At 53.7% G+C, this 16,626-nt stretch overlaps 7 non-coding genes and 1 pseudogene across 7 annotated transcripts; all 8 read right to left on the reverse strand.

Moving 5' to 3' along the window:
- Positions 1-1,434: 1,434 nt before the first annotated feature.
- On the reverse strand, positions 1,435-1,553 carry LOC146801496 (5S ribosomal RNA). The gene has a single exon (XR_014968199.1). It is a non-coding gene; the product is annotated as a 5S ribosomal RNA (ribosomal RNA).
- Positions 1,554-2,525: 972 nt separating this feature from the next.
- Positions 2,526-2,634, reverse strand: LOC146801497 (5S ribosomal RNA; annotated as a pseudogene).
- Positions 2,635-5,506: 2,872 nt separating this feature from the next.
- On the reverse strand, positions 5,507-5,625 carry LOC146801498 (5S ribosomal RNA). The gene has a single exon (XR_014968200.1). It is a non-coding gene; the product is annotated as a 5S ribosomal RNA (ribosomal RNA).
- A 973-nt stretch (positions 5,626-6,598) lies between these two features.
- LOC146801499 (5S ribosomal RNA) lies at positions 6,599-6,717 on the reverse strand. The gene has a single exon (XR_014968201.1). It is a non-coding gene; the product is annotated as a 5S ribosomal RNA (ribosomal RNA).
- Positions 6,718-9,590: 2,873 nt separating this feature from the next.
- Positions 9,591-9,709, reverse strand: LOC146801500 (5S ribosomal RNA). The gene has a single exon (XR_014968202.1). It is a non-coding gene; the product is annotated as a 5S ribosomal RNA (ribosomal RNA).
- Positions 9,710-10,681: 972 nt separating this feature from the next.
- On the reverse strand, positions 10,682-10,800 carry LOC146801501 (5S ribosomal RNA). The gene has a single exon (XR_014968203.1). It is a non-coding gene; the product is annotated as a 5S ribosomal RNA (ribosomal RNA).
- A 2,871-nt stretch (positions 10,801-13,671) lies between these two features.
- On the reverse strand, positions 13,672-13,790 carry LOC146801502 (5S ribosomal RNA). Its single transcript, XR_014968204.1, has one exon. It is a non-coding gene; the product is annotated as a 5S ribosomal RNA (ribosomal RNA).
- A 956-nt stretch (positions 13,791-14,746) lies between these two features.
- LOC146801503 (5S ribosomal RNA) lies at positions 14,747-14,865 on the reverse strand. Its single transcript, XR_014968206.1, has one exon. It is a non-coding gene; the product is annotated as a 5S ribosomal RNA (ribosomal RNA).
- Positions 14,866-16,626: the final 1,761 nt, after the last annotated feature.

A 16,626-nucleotide genomic window follows, 5' to 3' on the forward strand; every position in this document is an offset into this window, starting at 1 on the left:
TAAAACTATAAATAAATAAATAAATGACACGCAGGCTCCGACCTCCCTATAGGTGCCAGCTGGGGAGCTAGCAAACCAGCAGCCTGGTGTTTTCACCAAGAGCCTGGCCTTGCTTTGCACTGGGCTCTAAGGCACTCTATCGGGCCGCTCCGCCATGTGGCAGGGGCTGCCGGACTACAACTCTTCAACTCATGCTCACCCGCAGAAGCATTGGCATGGCAATTTTTTTTCCCAGGGAGCTCTGGCTGCAAGTTTTCTTTTCTTTTTTTTTATCAGAGACCGAGCCCTCGTATGCAAATCACGTCCATGTCCAGGGCCTGCCACCGTGTGTATAGAGAAGAGAGACTGAGATGAGGGTCTGAGTGCTCTATGGTTGCGTGGTCCTCGTTGCCAACGGCCTGACTTCAGCAGCCGCCCGTCCTTAAAGGCGGTGAGGCCACGCCCCCGCCCTTTTGGACATAAGGAGTGTATGTCAGGCTGAAGAAAGGTCAGCTTGACAGACACTCTTTATGTTCAGGCCAGGAGTTGGAGATGCGCTAAATGCGCAGGCTCCCGGCTGCCTAAGCTGAGGTTTGCTGGGCTGAGGATGTCACAGCTCTGGTGGGCCTGACCTCCTCGGCTCAGCAAAAGGTCCTTGAGGCCCTCCCCTCCTGTTGAGGGAGAGCTTCAGTGAAAGCCTCGTAGCTGGACGCTTCATTTTTAAACCCCGAAGCGCCAACGGCCGAGTGTCTGTCACCGACTCTGTCCCCATCCTGCTCTGTAACGAGTGAGCGACTGCTGCCTCCCCTCATTGGCTGACCAAGGTAGCAGTGGCAACCCTCTTGGCAGCTCCCGGAGGCCTGCAGCAGGTAAGTGTTGCTTTTTTCTTGACGCCGTTTGGTTCGTTTGTTCGTGTGCGCATGTATGAATGTATGTGTATTTGTGAGTGAGTGTTGTGTACGGGGTGTGTGCGAGTGTCTGCTTGTGAATGCATGGGTGTAAGTGAGTGCGTATGTGTGTGCGTGTGTGTGCGCCCCGCACCCCTCTCGGTTGTACTCGGCGGCCCTCGCTGCCTGGCTCTCCGGCTCACCCCCCCTGCTTTCGGGCTGCTGGGGAAAGCCAATAGATGGGGACCTGGAACCGATGCTGGCCCGTGCAGCAGCTCTGCGCCGCCGAGAGAAGAAAACCACATCTTGCGGGGTTGGGGTGGGGGTGGGGGGGGGGGGGGGGGGGTGTTGGAGTCGGTCCCGTGTTCTGTCTTATGGCACAGCTTTTTTTCTTTCTGGACCCAGTGTAAAGCGCAGCCGAATGTTCAATATCCGAGCGGAAAGTTATGGGCCCTGAGTGTTGCGAACCTGATGGCGTTTTTTTTTTTTTTTAAGAAACAAAAAATAAAAGAGTAGAATAGATCCCGCCCCCCAAAAAACGGAAGTGCCATTGGTCAGAGAGGCAAAATGCCTACAGCACCTGGTATTCCCAGGCGGTCTCCCATCCAAGTACTAACCAGGCCCGACCCTGCTTAGCTTCCGAGATCGGACGAGATCGGGCGCATTCAGGGTGGTATGGCCGTAGGCACGTGAGCGTGCCTGTTCAGGCCTCTTGTGCTGCGGCAGCCCGCTTGTCATCACCAGGCGTCCCTCGAGTACCTTTGCACATTTCCCTTTAACACCTGCCCTCCATATCAAACTTCCTGCACACTGCCAAGCACAGCCCTCTCTTGCACTTGCTTACTTTACACTTTCGCACAGGCTGGCTGCGACCACCCTTCTTTAGGGGCCGGCATTAGCAGCAGACCAGCAGCCTGACCTTTTTAACAAGCGCCGCCTAGCCTTGCTTCGCACTGGCCTCCAGGCACTTGCTTCGCCCCGGCCTCCAAGGCACTCTGCTCGGGACACTTCTCTATGTGCCGGGGGGCTGCAGGGACTCTCGCTCAGCAGCTGATGCTCACCCGATATCTGGGGAGGCAACTTCTTTACCCCCAATCTCTGGCTGCTGCAAGTCTCCTGTCTTTTTGTAAAAAAAAAAAAAAAGAAACCTCAAGAACTGGCCCCTCATATGCAAATAATGTCCGTGCCCCGCCCCGCCCCCTCTGTCCGTATAGAAAAGAGAGTGAGGCGAGGGTCCGAGAACTGCCTGGGTCCATGGCCCTTAATGTCACCGGCCTGGCTCTCCGCCTCAGCGGCCCCCTGCTCCCGGGCTGCCTCGGACAGCCCAGCCGAGGGAGAGGGGGCCCGGAACCGGGGCCGGCGCAGCCCATCAGCAGCGGCAGCTTGCAGCAGCTCCCCAGCCTTAGCTAGGGGTCCTCTGTCCTGTCTTAGGGCAAAGTTTTTCTTCATTTTCTTTCAGTTTTCGAGTTTAAAGTTAAGGGCCACGCATATTGTAAACTCGTTGCCGGCTTCTTTATAAATAAATAAATAAAGAAATAAAAAAAACAGAGGAGGAGGGAGAGGAGGAGAGCAGAATATATGTATATTTGTTAGAAAATGCTATGAGCCAGGAAGATTAGGTGTGATTGTGCAGGGGACGCGCAGCAGCGAGTGGCAAAATGCCTACAGCACCTGGTATTCCCAGGCGGTCTCCCATCCAAGTACTAACCAGGCCCGACCCTGCTTAGCTTCCGAGATCGGGCGCATTCAGGGTGGTATGGCCGTAGGCATGGGAGGCTGCCTGTTCAGGCCTCTTGTGCTGACACCACCCGCCACTCTGGAACCTTCTGCGCTGCGCACACTTGCACACTTCCCTTCAACAACTGCCCTCCCTTGGCAAGCTTGCTACAGATAGCCAAGCACAGCCCTGGCTTTCACCAGCCGTGCACTTGCTTATTTCACACTTCTGCCGCCAACATCTCCTACCTTATGTACGCCCACCGTTCACAGGTCTACATAAAAATCTCTTTCCCTGAGGACATTTTCTCCCTAAACGAGGCACTGAAGCTGGCAGTCCACTGGCTCACCAGCAACCAGCTTAAACTCCACGCAAACAAAACGGAATTCCCTCTGATCTCCCCACCCAAACCAAATCCAGACTTCCAGGAATGGATCAAGACCATCACTGCACTAAACTGCCCTCCTACCATTATTGAGTCGGCGAAATCCCTGGGAATAACCCTTGACGGCAGCTTGCATATGCATGGCCATATAAACGCGCTGGCCAGAACGGCTAGATTCCACCTGAGCTACCCAAGAAACCTAAAACCCTTCCTCGATGTGTCCGGCCTTGAAATGGCAACCCAGGCCCTAGTCATTTCTAAACTTGAATATGGATGCTCTACTCTTGCAGGGCTACCCAAGAACTGTCTGGCCCCATTGAAAGCCTGCCTCAACACCGCCGCCAGACTCGCAACGGGTTGAAACAACATTTGACCACATTTCTCCCCCTGCCTCAAAGCTCTGAACTGGCTTCCCCTGAAGGCCAGAATACAATTTAAAGCGGCTTGCATAACTCACAAAGCTCTGTACGCGAATTCACCTACATTTCTTGCACAAAAACTCGTGATATCCGGACAGGCCAGAAACTCCCGATATGCCAAAAAGCACGCTTCGGGAAGAAAAAAACCTACAATCGAGCCTTCTCTGGGGCCGCTCCAAGAATCTGGAACTCTCTCCCACCCTCCATCAGAAGACTTCCGTCACTGGCACACTTTAAGAAGGAGACCAAAACTTTCTTTAATGGGAAAATAGCTCATCTAATGAATACTTTACAATCACCTCATAGGCTTGTTCCACCCTCCAACTCGGCATTATCCACGGCCTCCACGGATGACACATTTTTCTGGACTCCTGGGCATCCCCCCCAAGAGCTGAGACTGCGCGCCTTCTTGTACATGTAACTACCCGCTCTAATTTGTTATCCCACATGTAGCTTCGACCTCAGACGGGGTGCACCTCGTGGATATGGAAACCTTCTTGTATGGTTTTTTTATCTGCATGCTTCAATTTTCTCCCACATGTAGCTTGGACCTCAGACTGCGTGCTCCTCCTGTATATTGTATCCCTATCTCTCCCAATCTGATCCCTCCCATCCTTATGCGTTGTTTTCCTCCCCCTCAATCCTGTAAAGCGCTCTGATACCCTCACGGGTCTGGTTCGCGCTCTATAAAACTATAAATAAATAAATAAATGACACGCAGGCTCCGACCTCCCTATAGGTGCCAGCTGGGGAGCTAGCAAACCAGCAGCCTGGTGTTTTCACCAAGAGCCTGGCCTTGCTTTGCACTGGGCTCTAAGGCACTCTATCGGGCCGCTCCGCCATGTGGCAGGGGCTGCCGGACTACAACTCTTCAACTCATGCTCACCCGCAGAAGCATTGGCATGGCAATTTTTTTTCCCAGGGAGCTCTGGCTGCAAGTTTTCTTTTCTTTTTTTTTATCAGAGACCGAGCCCTCGTATGCAAATCACGTCCATGTCCAGGGCCTGCCACCGTGTGTATAGAGAAGAGAGACTGAGATGAGGGTCTGAGTGCTCTATGGTTGCGTGGTCCTCGTTGCCAACGGCCTGACTTCAGCAGCCGCCCGTCCTTAAAGGCGGTGAGGCCACGCCCCCGCCCTTTTGGACATAAGGAGTGTATGTCAGGCTGAAGAAAGGTCAGCTTGACAGACACTCTTTATGTTCAGGCCAGGAGTTGGAGATGCGCTAAATGCGCAGGCTCCCGGCTGCCTAAGCTGAGGTTTGCTGGGCTGAGGATGTCACAGCTCTGGTGGGCCTGACCTCCTCGGCTCAGCAAAAGGTCCTTGAGGCCCTCCCCTCCTGTTGAGGGAGAGCTTCAGTGAAAGCCTCGTAGCTGGACGCTTCATTTTTAAACCCCGAAGCGCCAACGGCCGAGTGTCTGTCACCGACTCTGTCCCCATCCTGCTCTGTAACGAGTGAGCGACTGCTGCCTCCCCTCATTGGCTGACCAAGGTAGCAGTGGCAACCCTCTTGGCAGCTCCCGGAGGCCTGCAGCAGGTAAGTGTTGCTTTTTTCTTGACGCCGTTTGGTTCGTTTGTTCGTGTGCGCATGTATGAATGTATGTGTATTTGTGAGTGAGTGTTGTGTACGGGGTGTGTGCGAGTGTCTGCTTGTGAATGCATGGGTGTAAGTGAGTGCGTATGTGTGTGCGTGTGTGTGCGCCCCGCACCCCTCTCGGTTGTACTCGGCGGCCCTCGCTGCCTGGCTCTCCGGCTCACCCCCCCTGCTTTCGGGCTGCTGGGGAAAGCCAATAGATGGGGACCTGGAACCGATGCTGGCCCGTGCAGCAGCTCTGCGCCGCCGAGAGAAGAAAACCACATCTTGCGGGGTTGGGGTGGGGGTGGGGGGGGGGGGGGGGGTGTTGGAGTCGGTCCCGTGTTCTGTCTTATGGCACAGCTTTTTTTCTTTCTGGACCCAGTGTAAAGCGCAGCCGAATGTTCAATATCCGAGCGGAAAGTTATGGGCCCTGAGTGTTGCGAACCTGATGGCGTTTTTTTTTTTTTTTAAGAAACAAAAAATAAAAGAGTAGAATAGATCCCGCCCCCCAAAAAACGGAAGTGCCATTGGTCAGAGAGGCAAAATGCCTACAGCACCTGGTATTCCCAGGCGGTCTCCCATCCAAGTACTAACCAGGCCCGACCCTGCTTAGCTTCCGAGATCGGACGAGATCGGGCGCATTCAGGGTGGTATGGCCGTAGGCACGTGAGCGTGCCTGTTCAGGCCTCTTGTGCTGCGGCAGCCCGCTTGTCATCACCAGGCGTCCCTCGAGTACCTTTGCACATTTCCCTTTAACACCTGCCCTCCATATCAAACTTCCTGCACACTGCCAAGCACAGCCCTCTCTTGCACTTGCTTACTTTACACTTTCGCACAGGCTGGCTGCGACCACCCTTCTTTAGGGGCCGGCATTAGCAGCAGACCAGCAGCCTGACCTTTTTAACAAGCGCCGCCTAGCCTTGCTTCGCACTGGCCTCCAGGCACTTGCTTCGCCCCGGCCTCCAAGGCACTCTGCTCGGGACACTTCTCTATGTGCCGGGGGGCTGCAGGGACTCTCGCTCAGCAGCTGATGCTCACCCGATATCTGGGGAGGCAACTTCTTTACCCCCAATCTCTGGCTGCTGCAAGTCTCCTGTCTTTTTGTAAAAAAAAAAAAAGAAGAAACCTCAAGAACTGGCCCCTCATATGCAAATAATGTCCGTGCCCCGCCCCGCCCCCTCTGTCCGTATAGAAAAGAGAGTGAGGCGAGGGTCCGAGAACTGCCTGGGTCCATGGCCCTTAATGTCACCGGCCTGGCTCTCCGCCTCAGCGGCCCCCTGCTCCCGGGCTGCCTCGGACAGCCCAGCCGAGGGAGAGGGGGCCCGGAACCGGGGCCGGCGCAGCCCATCAGCAGCGGCAGCTTGCAGCAGCTCCCCAGCCTTAGCTAGGGGTCCTCTGTCCTGTCTTAGGGCAAAGTTTTTCTTCATTTTCTTTCAGTTTTCGAGTTTAAAGTTAAGGGCCACGCATATTGTAAACTCGTTGCCGGCTTCTTTATAAATAAATAAATAAAGAAATAAAAAAAACAGAGGAGGAGGGAGAGGAGGAGAGCAGAATATATGTATATTTGTTAGAAAATGCTATGAGCCAGGAAGATTAGGTGTGATTGTGCAGGGGACGCGCAGCAGCGAGTGGCAAAATGCCTACAGCACCTGGTATTCCCAGGCGGTCTCCCATCCAAGTACTAACCAGGCCCGACCCTGCTTAGCTTCCGAGATCGGACGAGATCGGGCGCATTCAGGGTGGTATGGCCGTAGGCATGGGAGGCTGCCTGTTCAGGCCTCTTGTGCTGACACCACCCGCCACTCTGGAACCTTCTGCGTTGCGCACACTTGCACACTTCCCTTCAACAACTGCCCTCCCTTGGCAAGCTTGCTACAGATAGCCAAGCACAGCCCTGGCTTTCACCAGCCGTGCACTTGCTTATTTCACACTTCTGCCGCCAACATCTCCTACCTTATGTACGCCCACCGTTCACAGGTCTACATAAAAATCTCTTTCCCTGAGGACATTTTCTCCCTAAACGAGGCACTGAAGCTGGCAGTCCACTGGCTCACCAGCAACCAGCTTAAACTCCACGCAAACAAAACGGAATTCCCTCTGATCTCCCCACCCAAACCAAATCCAGACTTCCAGGAATGGATCAAGACCATCACTGCACTAAACTGCCCTCCTACCATTATTGAGTCGGCGAAATCCCTGGGAATAACCCTTGACGGCAGCTTGCATATGCATGGCCATATAAACGCGCTGGCCAGAACGGCTAGATTCCACCTGAGCTACCCAAGAAACCTAAAACCCTTCCTCGATGTGTCCGGCCTTGAAATGGCAACCCAGGCCCTAGTCATTTCTAAACTTGAATATGGATGCTCTACTCTTGCAGGGCTACCCAAGAACTGTCTGGCCCCATTGAAAGCCTGCCTCAACACCGCCGCCAGACTCGCAACGGGTTGAAACAACATTTGACCACATTTCTCCCCCTGCCTCAAAGCTCTGAACTGGCTTCCCCTGAAGGCCAGAATACAATTTAAAGCGGCTTGCATAACTCACAAAGCTCTGTACGCGAATTCACCTACATTTCTTGCACAAAAACTCGTGATATCCGGACAGGCCAGAAACTCCCGATATGCCAAAAAGCACGCTTCGGGAAGAAAAAAACCTACAATCGAGCCTTCTCTGGGGCCGCTCCAAGAATCTGGAACTCTCTCCCACCCTCCATCAGAAGACTTCCGTCACTGGCACACTTTAAGAAGGAGACCAAAACTTTCTTTAATGGGAAAATAGCTCATCTAATGAATACTTTACAATCACCTCATAGGCTTGTTCCACCCTCCAACTCGGCATTATCCACGGCCTCCACGGATGACACATTTTTCTGGACTCCTGGGCATCCCCCCCAAGAGCTGAGACTGCGCGCCTTCTTGTACATGTAACTACCCGCTCTAATTTGTTATCCCACATGTAGCTTCGACCTCAGACGGGGTGCACCTCGTGGATATGGAAACCTTCTTGTATGGTTTTTTTATCTGCATGCTTCAATTTTCTCCCACATGTAGCTTGGACCTCAGACTGCGTGCTCCTCCTGTATATTGTATCCCTATCTCTCCCAATCTGATCCCTCCCATCCTTATGCGTTGTTTTCCTCCCCCTCAATCCTGTAAAGCGCTCTGATACCCTCACGGGTCTGGTTCGCGCTCTATAAAACTATAAATAAATAAATAAATGACACGCAGGCTCCGACCTCCCTATAGGTGCCAGCTGGGGAGCTAGCAAACCAGCAGCCTGGTGTTTTCACCAAGAGCCTGGCCTTGCTTTGCACTGGGCTCTAAGGCACTCTATCGGGCCGCTCCGCCATGTGGCAGGGGCTGCCGGACTACAACTCTTCAACTCATGCTCACCCGCAGAAGCATTGGCATGGCAATTTTTTTTCCCAGGGAGCTCTGGCTGCAAGTTTTCTTTTCTTTTTTTTATCAGAGACCGAGCCCTCGTATGCAAATCACGTCCATGTCCAGGGCCTGCCACCGTGTGTATAGAGAAGAGAGACTGAGATGAGGGTCTGAGTGCTCTATGGTTGCGTGGTCCTCGTTGCCAACGGCCTGACTTCAGCAGCCGCCCGTCCTTAAAGGCGGTGAGGCCACGCCCCCGCCCTTTTGGACATAAGGAGTGTATGTCAGGCTGAAGAAAGGTCAGCTTGACAGACACTCTTTATGTTCAGGCCAGGAGTTGGAGATGCGCTAAATGCGCAGGCTCCCGGCTGCCTAAGCTGAGGTTTGCTGGGCTGAGGATGTCACAGCTCTGGTGGGCCTGACCTCCTCGGCTCAGCAAAAGGTCCTTGAGGCCCTCCCCTCCTGTTGAGGGAGAGCTTCAGTGAAAGCCTCGTAGCTGGACGCTTCATTTTTAAACCCCGAAGCGCCAACGGCCGAGTGTCTGTCACCGACTCTGTCCCCATCCTGCTCTGTAACGAGTGAGCGACTGCTGCCTCCCCTCATTGGCTGACCAAGGTAGCAGTGGCAACCCTCTTGGCAGCTCCCGGAGGCCTGCAGCAGGTAAGTGTTGCTTTTTTCTTGACGCCGTTTGGTTCGTTTGTTCGTGTGCGCATGTATGAATGTATGTGTATTTGTGAGTGAGTGTTGTGTACGGGGTGTGTGCGAGTGTCTGCTTGTGAATGCATGGGTGTAAGTGAGTGCGTATGTGTGTGCGTGTGTGTGCGCCCCGCACCCCTCTCGGTTGTACTCGGCGGCCCTCGCTGCCTGGCTCTCCGGCTCACCCCCCCTGCTTTCGGGCTGCTGGGGAAAGCCAATAGATGGGGACCTGGAACCGATGCTGGCCCGTGCAGCAGCTCTGCGCCGCCGAGAGAAGAAAACCACATCTTGCGGGGTTGGGGTGGGGGTGGGGGGGGGGGGGGGGGGGTGTTGGAGTCGGTCCCGTGTTCTGTCTTATGGCACAGCTTTTTTTCTTTCTGGACCCAGTGTAAAGCGCAGCCGAATGTTCAATATCCGAGCGGAAAGTTATGGGCCCTGAGTGTTGCGAACCTGATGGCGTTTTTTTTTTTTTTTAAGAAACAAAAAATAAAAGAGTAGAATAGATCCCGCCCCCAAAAAAACGGAAGTGCCATTGGTCAGAGAGGCAAAATGCCTACAGCACCTGGTATTCCCAGGCGGTCTCCCATCCAAGTACTAACCAGGCCCGACCCTGCTTAGCTTCCGAGATCGGACGAGATCGGGCGCATTCAGGGTGGTATGGCCGTAGGCACGTGAGCGTGCCTGTTCAGGCCTCTTGTGCTGCGGCAGCCCGCTTGTCATCACCAGGCGTCCCTCGAGTACCTTTGCACATTTCCCTTTAACACCTGCCCTCCATATCAAACTTCCTGCACACTGCCAAGCACAGCCCTCTCTTGCACTTGCTTACTTTACACTTTCGCACAGGCTGGCTGCGACCACCCTTCTTTAGGGGCCGGCATTAGCAGCAGACCAGCAGCCTGACCTTTTTAACAAGCGCCGCCTAGCCTTGCTTCGCACTGGCCTCCAGGCACTTGCTTCGCCCCGGCCTCCAAGGCACTCTGCTCGGGACACTTCTCTATGTGCCGGGGGGCTGCAGGGACTCTCGCTCAGCAGCTGATGCTCACCCGATATCTGGGGAGGCAACTTCTTTACCCCCAATCTCTGGCTGCTGCAAGTCTCCTGTCTTTTTGTAAAAAAAAAAAAAAAGAAACCTCAAGAACTGGCCCCTCATATGCAAATAATGTCCGTGCCCCGCCCCGCCCCCTCTGTCCGTATAGAAAAGAGAGTGAGGCGAGGGTCCGAGAACTGCCTGGGTCCATGGCCCTTAATGTCACCGGCCTGGCTCTCCGCCTCAGCGGCCCCCTGCTCCCGGGCTGCCTCGGACAGCCCAGCCGAGGGAGAGGGGGCCCGGAACCGGGGCCGGCGCAGCCCATCAGCAGCGGCAGCTTGCAGCAGCTCCCCAGCCTTAGCTAGGGGTCCTCTGTCCTGTCTTAGGGCAAAGTTTTTCTTCATTTTCTTTCAGTTTTCGAGTTTAAAGTTAAGGGCCACGCATATTGTAAACTCGTTGCCGGCTTCTTTATAAATAAATAAATAAAGAAATAAAAAAAACAGAGGAGGAGGGAGAGGAGGAGAGCAGAATATATGTATATTTGTTAGAAAATGCTATGAGCCAGGAAGATTAGGTGTGATTGTGCAGGGGACGCGCAGCAGCGAGTGGCAAAATGCCTACAGCACCTGGTATTCCCAGGCGGTCTCCCATCCAAGTACTAACCAGGCCCGACCCTGCTTAGCTTCCGAGATCGGACGAGATCGGGCGCATTCAGGGTGGTATGGCCGTAGGCATGGGAGGCTGCCTGTTCAGGCCTCTTGTGCTGACACCACCCGCCACTCTGGAACCTTCTGCGCTGCGCACACTTGCACACTTCCCTTCAACAACTGCCCTCCCTTGGCAAGCTTGCTACAGATAGCCAAGCACAGCCCTGGCTTTCACCAGCCGTGCACTTGCTTATTTCACACTTCTGCCGCCAACATCTCCTACCTTATGTACGCCCACCGTTCACAGGTCTACATAAAAATCTCTTTCCCTGAGGACATTTTCTCCCTAAACGAGGCACTGAAGCTGGCAGTCCACTGGCTCACCAGCAACCAGCTTAAACTCCACGCAAACAAAACGGAATTCCCTCTGATCTCCCCACCCAAACCAAATCCAGACTTCCAGGAATGGATCAAGACCATCACTGCACTAAACTGCCCTCCTACCATTATTGAGTCGGCGAAATCCCTGGGAATAACCCTTGACGGCAGCTTGCATATGCATGGCCATATAAACGCGCTGGCCAGAACGGCTAGATTCCACCTGAGCTACCCAAGAAACCTAAAACCCTTCCTCGATGTGTCCGGCCTTGAAATGGCAACCCAGGCCCTAGTCATTTCTAAACTTGAATATGGATGCTCTACTCTTGCAGGGCTACCCAAGAACTGTCTGGCCCCATTGAAAGCCTGCCTCAACACCGCCGCCAGACTCGCAACGGGTTGAAACAACATTTGACCACATTTCTCCCCCTGCCTCAAAGCTCTGAACTGGCTTCCCCTGAAGGCCAGAATACAATTTAAAGCGGCTTGCATAACTCACAAAGCTCTGTACGCGAATTCACCTACATTTCTTGCACAAAAACTCGTGATATCCGGACAGGCCAGAAACTCCCGATATGCCAAAAAGCACGCTTCGGGAAGAAAAAAACCTACAATCGAGCCTTCTCTGGGGCCGCTCCAAGAATCTGGAACTCTCTCCCACCCTCCATCAGAAGACTTCCGTCACTGGCACACTTTAAGAAGGAGACCAAAACTTTCTTTAATGGGAAAATAGCTCATCTAATGAATACTTTACAATCACCTCATAGGCTTGTTCCACCCTCCAACTCGGCATTATCCACGGCCTCCACGGATGACACATTTTTCTGGACTCCTGGGCATCCCCCCCAAGAGCTGAGACTGCGCGCCTTCTTGTACATGTAACTACCCGCTCTAATTTGTTATCCCACATGTAGCTTCGACCTCAGACGGGGTGCACCTCGTGGATATGGAAACCTTCTTGTATGGTTTTTTTATCTGCATGCTTCAATTTTCTCCCACATGTAGCTTGGACCTCAGACTGCGTGCTCCTCCTGTATATTGTATCCCTATCTCTCCCAATCTGATCCCTCCCATCCTTATGCGTTGTTTTCCTCCCCCTCAATCCTGTAAAGCGCTCTGATACCCTCACGGGTCTGGTTCGCGCTCTATAAAACTATAAATAAATAAATAAATGACACGCAGGCTCCGACCTCCCTATAGGTGCCAGCTGGGGAGCTAGCAAACCAGCAGCCTGGTGTTTTCACCAAGAGCCTGGCCTTGCTTTGCACTGGGCTCTAAGGCACTCTATCGGGCCGCTCCGCCATGTGGCAGGGGCTGCCGGACTACAACTCTTCAACTCATGCTCACCCGCAGAAGCATTGGCATGGCAATTTTTTTTCCCAGGGAGCTCTGGCTGCAAGTTTTCTTTTCTTTTTTTTATCAGAGACCGAGCCCTCGTATGCAAATCACGTCCATGTCCAGGGCCTGCCACCGTGTGTATAGAGAAGAGAGACTGAGATGAGGGTCTGAGTGCTCTATGGTTGCGTGGTCCTCGTTGCCAACGGCCTGACTTCAGCAGCCGCCCGTCCTTAAAGGCGGTGAGGCCACGCCCCCGCCCTTTTGGACATAAGGAGTGTATGTCAGGCTGAAGAAAGGTCAGCTTGACAGACACTCTTTATGTTCAGGCCAGGAGTTGGAGATGCGCTAAATGCGCAGGCTCCCGGCTGCCTAAGCTGAGGTTTGCTGGGCTGAGGATGTCACAGCTCTGGTGGGCCTGACCTCCTCGGCTCAGCAAAAGGTCCTTGAGGCCCTCCCCTCCTGTTGAGGGAGAGCTTCAGTGAAAGCCTCGTAGCTGGACGCTTCATTTTTAAACCCCGAAGTGCCAACGGCCGAGTGTCTGTCACCGACTCTGTCCCCATCCTGCTCTGTAACGAGTGAGCGACTGCTGCCTCCCCTCATTGGCTGACCAAGGTAGCAGTGGCAACCCTCTTGGCAGCTCCCGGAGGCCTGCAGCAGGTAAGTGTTGCTTTTTTCTTGACGCCGTTTGGTTCGTTTGTTCGTGTGCGCATGTATGAATGTATGTGTATTTGTGAGTGAGTGTTGTGTACGGGGTGTGTGCGAGTGTCTGCTTGTGAATGCATGGGTGTAAGTGAGTGCGTATGTGTGTGCGTGTGTGTGCGCCCCGCACCCCTCTCGGTTGTACTCGGCGGCCCTCGCTGCCTGGCTCTCCGGCTCACCCCCCCTGCTTTCGGGCTGCTGGGGAAAGCCAATAGATGGGGACCTGGAACCGATGCTGGCCCGTGCAGCAGCTCTGCGCCGCCGAGAGAAGAAAACCACATCTTGCGGGGTTGGGGTGGGGGTGGGGGGGGGGGGGGGGGTGTTGGAGTCGGTCCCGTGTTCTGTCTTATGGCACAGCTTTTTTTCTTTCTGGACCCAGTGTAAAGCGCAGCCGAATGTTCAATATCCGAGCGGAAAGTTATGGGCCCTGAGTGTTGCGAACCTGATGGCGTTTTTTTTTTTTTTTAAGAAACAAAAAATAAAAGAGTAGAATAGATCCCGCCCCCCAAAAAACGGAAGTGCCATTGGTCAGAGAGGCAAAATGCCTACAGCACCTGGTATTCCCAGGCGGTCTCCCATCCAAGTACTAACCAGGCCCGACCCTGCTTAGCTTCCGAGATCGGACGAGATCGGGCGCATTCAGGGTGGTATGGCCGTAGGCACGAGAGCGTGCCTGTTCAGGCCTCTTGTGCTGCGGCAGCCCGCGTGTCATCACCAGGCGTCCCTCGAGTACCTTTGCACATTTCCCTTTAACACCTGCCCTCCATATCAAACTTCCTGCACACTGCCAAGCACAGCCCTCTCTTGCACTTGCTTACTTTACACTTTCGCACAGGCTGGCTGCGACCACCCTTCTTTAGGGGCCGGCATTAGCAGCAGACCAGCAGCCGGACCTTTTTAACAAGCGCCGCCTAGCCTTGCTTCGCACTGGCCTCCAGGCACTTGCTTCGCCCTGGCCTCCAAGGCACTCTGCTCGGGACACTTCTCTATGTGCCGGGGGCTGCAGGGACTCCCGCTCAGCAGCTGATGCTCACCCGAACTCTGGGGAGGCAACTTCTTTACCCTCAATCTCTGGCTGCCGCAAGTCTCCTGTCTTTTTGTAAAAAAAGAAAAAACACCAAGAACTGGCCCCTCATATGCAAATAATGTCCGTGCCCCGCCCCCTCTGTCCGTATAGAAAAGAGAGTGAGGCGAGGGTCCGAGTACTGCCTGGGTCCATGGCCCTTAATGTCACGGGCCTGGCTCTCCGCCTCAGCGGGCCCCTGCTCCCGGGCTGCCTCGGACAGCCCAGCCGAGGGAGGGGGGCCCCCGGAACCGGGGCCGGCGCAGCCCATCAGCAGCGGCAGCTTGCAGCAGCTCCCCAGCCTTAGCTAGGGGTCCTCTGTCCTGTCTTAGGGCAAAGTTTTTCTTCATTTTCTTTCAGTTTTCGAGTTTAAAGTTAAGGGCCACGCATATTGTAAACTCGTTGCCGGTTTCTTTATAAATAAATAAAAAAAAAAAACAAAGAGGAGGAGGGAGAGGAGGAGAGCAGAATATATGTATATTTGTTAGAAAATGCTATGAGCCAGGAAGATTAGGTGTGATTGTGCAGGGGACGCGCAGCAGCGAGTGGCAAAATGCCTACAGCACCTGGTATTCCCAGGCGGTCTCCCATCCAAGTACTAACCAGGCCCGACCCTGCTTAGCTTCCGAGATCGGACGAGATCGGGCGCATTCAGGGTGGTATGGCCGTAGGCATGGGAGGCTGCCTGTTCAGGCCTCTTGTGCTCACACCACCCGCCACTCTGGAACCTTCTGCGCTGCGCACACTTGCACACTTCCCTTCAACAACTGCCCTCCCTTGGCAAGCTTGCTACAGATAGCCAAGCACAGCCCTGGCTTTCACCAGCCGTGCGCTTGCTTATTTCACACTTCTGCCGCCAACATCTCCTACCTTATGTACGCCCACCGTACACAGGTCTACATAAAAATCTCTTTCCCCGAGGACATTTTCTCCCTAAACGAGGCACTGAAGCGGCCAGTCCACTGGCTCACCAGCAACCAGCTTAAACTCAACGCAAACAAAACGGAATTCCTTCTGACCCCCCCCCCCCACCCAAACCAAACCCAGACATCCAGGAATGGATCAAGACCATCACTGCACTCAACTGCCCTCCTACCATTATTGAGTCGGCGAAATCCCTGGGAATAACCCTTGACGGCAGCTTGCATATGCATGGCCGTATAAACGCGATGGCCAAAACGGCTAGATTCCACCCGAGCTACCTAAGAAACCTAAAACCCTTCCTCGATGTGTCCGGCCTTAAAATGGCAACCCAGGCCCTAGTCATTTCCAGACTTGAATATGGATGCTCTACTCTTGCAGGGCTACCCAAGAACTCTCTGGCCCCGTTGAAAGCCTGCCTCAACACCGCCGCCAGACTCGTAACGGGTTGAAAACAATTTGACCACATCTCTCCCCACCTCAAAGCTCTGAACTGGCTTCCCCAGAAGGCCAGAATACAATTTGAAGTGGCTTGCATAACTCACAAAGCTCTGTACGCGAATTCACCTACATATCTTGCACAAAAACTCGTGATATCCGGACAGGCCAGAAACTCCCGATCTGCCAAAAAGCACGCTTCGGGAAGAAAATAACCTGCAATCGAGCCTTCTCTGGGGCCGCTCCAAGAATCTGGCACTCTCTCCCACCCTCCATCAGAAGACTTCCGTCACTGGCACACTTTAAGAAGGAGACCAAAACTTTCTTTAACAGGAAAATAGCTCATCTAAGGAATACTTTACAATCACCTCATAGACTTGTTCCACCCTCCACCTCGGCATTATCCACGGCCTCCACGGATGACACATTTTTCTGGACTCCTGGGCATCCCCCCCAAGAGCTGAGACTGCGCGCCTTCTTGTACATGTAACTACCCGCTCTAATTTGTTATCCCACATGTAGCTTCGACCTCAGACGGGGTGCACCTCGTGGATATGGAAACCTTCTTGTATGGTTTTTTTATCTGCATGCTTCAATTTTCTCCCACATGTAGCTTGGACCTTAGACTGCGTGCTCCTCCTGTATATTGTATCCCTATCTCTCCCAATCTGATCCCTCCCATCCTTATGCGTTGTTTTCCTCCCCCTCAATCCTGTAAAGCGCTCTGATACCCTCACGGGTCTGGTTCGCGCTCTATAAAACTATAAATAAATAAATAAATGACACGCAGGCTCCGACCTCCCTATAGGTGCCAGCTGGGGAGCTAGCAAACCAGCAGCCTGGTGTTTTCACCAAGAGCCTGGCCTTGCTTTGCACTGGGCTCTAAGGCACTCTATCGGGCCGCTCCGCCATGTGGCAGGGGCTGCCGGACTACAACTCTTCAACTCATGCTCACCCGCAGAAGCATTGGCATGGCAATTTTTTTTCCCAGGGAGCTCTGGCTGCAAGTTTTCTTTTCTTTTTTTTTATCAGAGACCGAGCCCTCGTATGCAAATCACGTCCATGTCCAGGGCCT

The sequence above is a fragment of the Triturus cristatus genome, chromosome 8 (assembly GCF_964204655.1).
Source record: "Triturus cristatus chromosome 8, aTriCri1.1, whole genome shotgun sequence".
Lineage (NCBI taxonomy): Eukaryota > Metazoa > Chordata > Amphibia > Caudata > Salamandridae > Triturus > Triturus cristatus.